A 5,809-nucleotide genomic window follows, 5' to 3' on the forward strand; every position below is an offset into this window, starting at 1 on the left:
TAAATTTGTTAGTCTCTAAGGTGCCACAAGTACTCCTGTTCTTTTTGTGATACAAACTCTCTCTATTTGCCTCCTTCAAGCACTGGGCAGTGCTAGTTAGTAAGTTACATTTTAACAATGCGCTCCATTTGAGAATCTCAAAGGCTTTTGTAAGCACAAATTAAATTAAGCAAACACACAACACCAAGTAGGGAAGGCATTAAACCCTTCAGGACAAGAACCATGTTGTCATGTGTGTTTGTACAGCACCTAGCACCATGGGACCCTGATCCTAACTGAGGTCTCCAGGCACTACTTTAATATAAATATAAATTATCCCTATTCTGTATATGAGGAAACAAAGCGCCAAGGTGGTGTCAGAGCTGGGAATAGAATCCACGTATCCTGACTTCCTGTCGTGTGCTTCAGCCACAAAAACATCCTTCCTCCCAGGTAGGTAGCAATATGTCCCTTCTATTCCACCCTGCTTGGCTCCTCACGAGTGCTGGGTCACTTTGATATTACTGTATAATGGTCTGATCAGCATTTGTGATAGTAGAGGACATGAGCAGATAGGAACATGGTTTTTAAGATCTCCTTTGAGAGCCCCCACAATGCTAAACTGCACAGAACTTTGCTGTGAGGAAGATGAAAGGCTGAGTCGACCCTGCCCAGACTCAAAGCCATCGTTCCAGGGGGTCTACCCACAGGCATTTCATTCTAAAGCTTAGGCCAGGGGTCAGCAACCTTTCAGAAGTGATGTGCCGAGTCTTCATTTATTCACTCTAATTTAAGGTTTCGCGTGCCAGTAATATATTTTAACGTTTTTAGAAGGTCTCTTTCTATAAGTCTATAATATATAACGAAACTATTGTGGTATGTAAAGTAAATAAGGTTTTTAAAATGTTTAAAAGCTTCATTTAAAATTAAATTAAAATGCAGAGCCCCCCTGACCGGTGGCCAGGACCCAGGCAGTGTGAGTGCCACTGAAAATCAGCTTGCGTGCCATAGGTTGCCTACTCCTGGCTTAGGCCATCTCCTCGGGCTCTGAGCAGCGGTCTGAAGCACAGAGGCATGGACTAATCCAAGATTAAGAAACGCAACCAAAGATTTCATGACTACAGCATCGGGGGGGGGGGGGGAGGAGGACTGAAAGCTTGTTCTTTAAATAAAACAGACTAATTTTAACATGACTCAAAGCCTTGCATCCTAATCTTCCATCCTATCAACCCCACTGTATCCATTATGGATAAGGCAAAAGGGACTGGTGTTAAACCAGTTCTACTGTATGTAACCCTTTTGTCAGCGTGAGCGCTTACCCAGCATTTCTGGGATCACTAAATACCTTCCCTGGATGCCATGAATGGACAATGCTTCCCCACTTGCAAGCACTGAGTCTCTATGAAACAAGGACAACTATTAGGAGAAAAGAACCCGGCGTCAATTTGGGCAGATGCCGCAATGCAATCTATATGAATGATAAACAGAACACTCCCCTGCGGTAACTTTGGCCATTGTCCATTAACTCAGTTCTCTAGCTGCCAGATCTCCCTTCCCCACGTCACTTTCCCCTTCCCCATCTACTAACCCCACTCATGGTTTGGTGTAATTGGGTAGCATGATCCCAGAGTCCCGAGGTGCACTCAGGCAGAGCTGGCTCCAGTCCCTTCGAAATGCTGCCTGGTCCTGTTCTGAGACTTCACCACCTAACCCAGCTATAGTGATTCCAAAAGGGGCCTCACCGGAGTTCACTCAAGTGTGCTGCAGCAAACAACCGTCTGTGTTGCATCCCGTTGAGGAATTATCCTCTGCATCCCCATCAAAGCATCCTCCCAATAGCGCAGGGTCCTCAGTAACAGTACCTATCTTTTACATAGTGCTTTTCTTCAGCAGATTTCAGTGTGTTTTACAAGAGGTGCGTGTGACGCTGTATGGAATATGTGAGACATTTTATTATATTGATACCAATATTCTAAAATTGCAATAAATCTTGCCAGATATGCCATGTACGGTATCAATGAAAAAAGTTATAATTCGCTAAATATGATGATCACATTTATATGTATGGATCCTCTTTGTATTGTGAGTTATAAATATGTGTGGTATATTTCTATGTCAAACTTGTCCTGTGTTTCTGGGTGACACCCCCAGACAGATTGCCATCAGCACTATCCAGCTTGCCTGATGGCCTATCAAAAGCAATCAGCTATACAATGAACCCATTGAGAGAAGGCAGGGGTTATACCTATGAGTCAGCAGGACATGCAGGGACATGCCTGTGGACAGGGGAGTCTGCTTTTCCATGCCCATGTGCTGAGAGTTTGTATTTAGGTCAAAGGAAGTACAAGCCACATGGCACAGGATATAAAAAGGCAGCTGCATCTTACCTCTGGAGCAACTTGTCTACAAACGAAAGGACTGAACAAAGGACTGAATGACCCATCTAAGCTTTGGATATGTTCCAGAGGGACTTTCAAGCCAGCCAACTCACCAGTGCTGCTAAGAACTTGATATATGGACTCTGAAGTCTTATGTATGTATCTGACTGCTTTGATCAGTTCACAACTCTTGTCCTTTCCATTTCTTTTTTTCTTTTCAATAAACCTTTAGTTTTAGATACCACGCTGCCAGCCAGTCCTTTGTTATTTGGGGTAAGATCCAAACTAATATTGACCTGGTAACGTGGCTGACTCTTTGGGGTCAGAAGAACATTTTACATAGTGAGCAGAGTTGTTAATAGCTTCTCACTTTACTGGACCTGTGTACTGATTGGGAGCCAGAGAACTGGAATGCAATAAAGGGAGCTGTGTGATTCCTTTTATCAGCTTCTTGATAACCAGTGGGGGGATCAGGAGCACAGTTTGTGACTGGTGAATCTAACTACAGTGTTAACCTCCAGTTTGGGAGAATCTGCTCTCCTCTTTCCAGCCTGCCCTGAGTTTTGCTTTTCCAGTGAGGGCTACCCTAGGCATCCCATGTCACAGTAAGCATCATTATTCCCATTTTACAGATGGGGAAACTGAGGCACGGAGCAAGTAAGTGACTTCCTCAAGGTCACTGAGCTGGCGAGTGGGCAAACTGGGAATAAAACCAGAGCTCCTGAATCTCAGTCCAGGATTCTATCCACTACACCACACTGCTCCCCAAACCAGGGCAAAGTCTGAACACATTCCCCCATTACCACAAATTATGCAGTTAAGTTTACTGTATTTGCGGAAATTGCAGGGGTCAGCACAGCTGGTGTGCAATGGATGAGCCTCACCCAGAAAAACCCACTTTGCCAATAACCATAACACGACCCTTGAACAGAATGTTTGCCACCAGAGAGGTGCCCTTTTCTTCTCCTGGTTCACTTCCACCACCCAACCGATTCTGAGTTAGTTTGGAGTTATGGTGACTCCCAGAATGTCACCGCAGGAATTCTGGGCACAAACCTTATGTATGTGAAGCAGTTCTGTGGCCGTTCTTCCCACATTTACCAACAGATGAGGACAGAAAGCTCCTTACTCTCTAGAGCTTCAACCCACAGGACTTACATGTATACCCTGTCTCAGTCCTTTCTCCTTGGTCAACTTCAAAGGTCCCATTAACTCGAATGGCAGCTAGATCAGGCCCTGCAACTTTGGGCATGTTTGTGTCTGATTTTAAAATGCCATTCCTTAGAGCAGTCTTCTGCTGACAGATGGGAATTCCCCTGGCAGAGCTGTTTTAAATTCCTTTACGAAAGGAAATGGATTATTACAGACTTCTGCTTTTTTGTTTTGTTTTTTCAAGTCAAAACTGCCTTCTGGATCATCTCACAACAGTGTCTGGTGAATGTGCTTCTACTTTCAAGCTCGATTGACCAGTGAGTTGCACTGCAGAGAGAGGGAGTGCTGCCTAATGGTTAAGGTAGGGACCTGAGAATTGGGATTCCCCAGTTCTATTTGCCAGCCTGGTGCTGTATCATTGCATGGTCTTGTGCAGATCTCTGTGCCTGTATCCCCCTCTATACAAGGGGGCTTGATGATACTTCCCTACCTCCAGGGGCACTGAAAGCATTAATTCCTTGTTTGGAAAGCACTTTGAGATCCTTTGAGAGGCACTATAGGAGTGCAAAGTATCTGTTTTAATGGGCCTTCTGGAATATGCCCATATTTCCATGCTCTTGACTACCCCTACAGTTAACACTGTGACATGGCAGCCCTGTCCCTGGACAGAGTACTTGAGATCGAGTACCCCCCACATCCTTCCCCCAGTCTGTAAAAGAGAGGCTCCACCAGTTGTCCAAAAGACATTACTCAGAAGCAATACAAAGCTCTCCCATCCCCCAGGGGCTGAGCAAACTGGGGTGGGCTAGGGCAGGATCTAGGCCTTGGGCTGGGATGGGGAGCCACAAAATCTTAGATTCATTCATAGACTTGAAGACCGGAAGGAACCATTATGATCATCTAGTCTGAAACTCCTGCATAACACAGGCCACAGGACTGCTCTGAATTCATTCCCGCTTCCAGTCCAAGAGCTGTGGTTGAACTAGAGCGTATCTTTCAGAAAAACATCTGGTCTCCATTAAAAACATTTCCAGCAATGGAGAATCTGCCACCAACCTTGGTAGTTTCTTCCAATCGTTAAATTATCCTCACTGTTGAAAATTTGCACCTTGCTTCTAGTCTGAATCTGTCTAGCTTCAACTTCCAGCCTTTGGATCCTGTTATACCTTTGTTTGCTAGTTTGTCAGCACTCTATTATCAAATTTCTGTTTCCATGCAGGTACTTACAAACTGTGATCAAGTCACCCCTTACCCTTCTCTTTGATAAGCTACATAGACTGAGCTCCTGGAGTCTCGCACTATAAGGCATGTTTTGGATTAATGGAGAGAGGCCCTGCCCCCAGAGAGTGCTGGGATGGAGAATGGGGGTCTGGAGGGACGAGGCAGGGCAGGGAGACAGGAGTGTTATGACCACTTTTGTAGGGGGATGTGGGGCTTTGGTTGGATTGGATTGGATCCAGGTCCCACTGCATTTGAATCCACCACTGTGAGTGTGCTACTCCCTAGGAATGGAGGGACTGTCCCATTTGGGCCTGACTGATCGTCCCTCACAGCCAGCCAAGTATTTGGGAAATGTGTATTTCAGCCACATCAGACCAACTTCCTCCCTGGGCCTATATGACTGCAGGCTGCCAGACCAGGCTGCCCTGTTACAGGACAATTTAATGAATCCTCTAATAGATAAGGTGCCGGTGGATGGTGCTGAAGAACATGCAAAGTAATCCCTGGGTTTGGCAGGACTAACAAGGCTGCCTCTGCGTAGCGAGTCTCAGAGCCCGGCTCAACACTCACTACGGTGCTAAACACAGCGGTGTAGATGTTGGGGCTCAGGCTCTGAAGTCTTGGGAGGCGGGTGGGCATCCGAGGCCAAACTCCAGCTCAAGCCCACGTGTTTACACAGAGATTTTTAGCGCTGTAACGCAAGCCTGAGACTGTCAGCCCAGACTCGCTGCCATGGGCCACGTAGTGTCCCTAACAGGTCTTGTTGTGCATTGTAAATGGCTTCTTGGGTGCTCTCTGACTCTTCAGCCAGGGCAGGGGCTTTTCCTCCCCTCCACGCACAGGCCGTGGAGGGGCTGAGTGAGCTGCCGGGGCAGTTTTCTGTTCCCTTTCCCCACATGGGACTGGGAGGCTGGTTGCATGCAGGGATCTTGGAGGACAAGGGAGAGCGCTGCTCCCGTATGCTTCGAGACCAGCTGCTGTCACCCACAGACTAAAAAGAACTAGATAAGTTTATGGAGGACAGGTCCATCAATGGCTATTAGCCAGGATGGGCAGGGATGGTGTCCCGAGCCTCTGTT

General features: G+C 46.5%; 1 pseudogene; it reads right to left on the reverse strand.

Annotated features, from left to right (window-relative positions):
• Nucleotides 1–3,128: 3,128 nt before the first annotated feature.
• LOC112109137 lies at nucleotides 3,129–3,270 on the reverse strand (annotated as a pseudogene).
• Between the last annotated feature and the right edge of the window lie 2,539 nt (nucleotides 3,271–5,809).

This window comes from Terrapene carolina, unplaced genomic scaffold, assembly GCF_002925995.2.
Source record: "Terrapene carolina triunguis isolate 2854851 unplaced genomic scaffold, T_m_triunguis-2.0 Scaffold228, whole genome shotgun sequence".
Taxonomy (NCBI): Eukaryota; Metazoa; Chordata; order Testudines; family Emydidae; genus Terrapene; species Terrapene triunguis.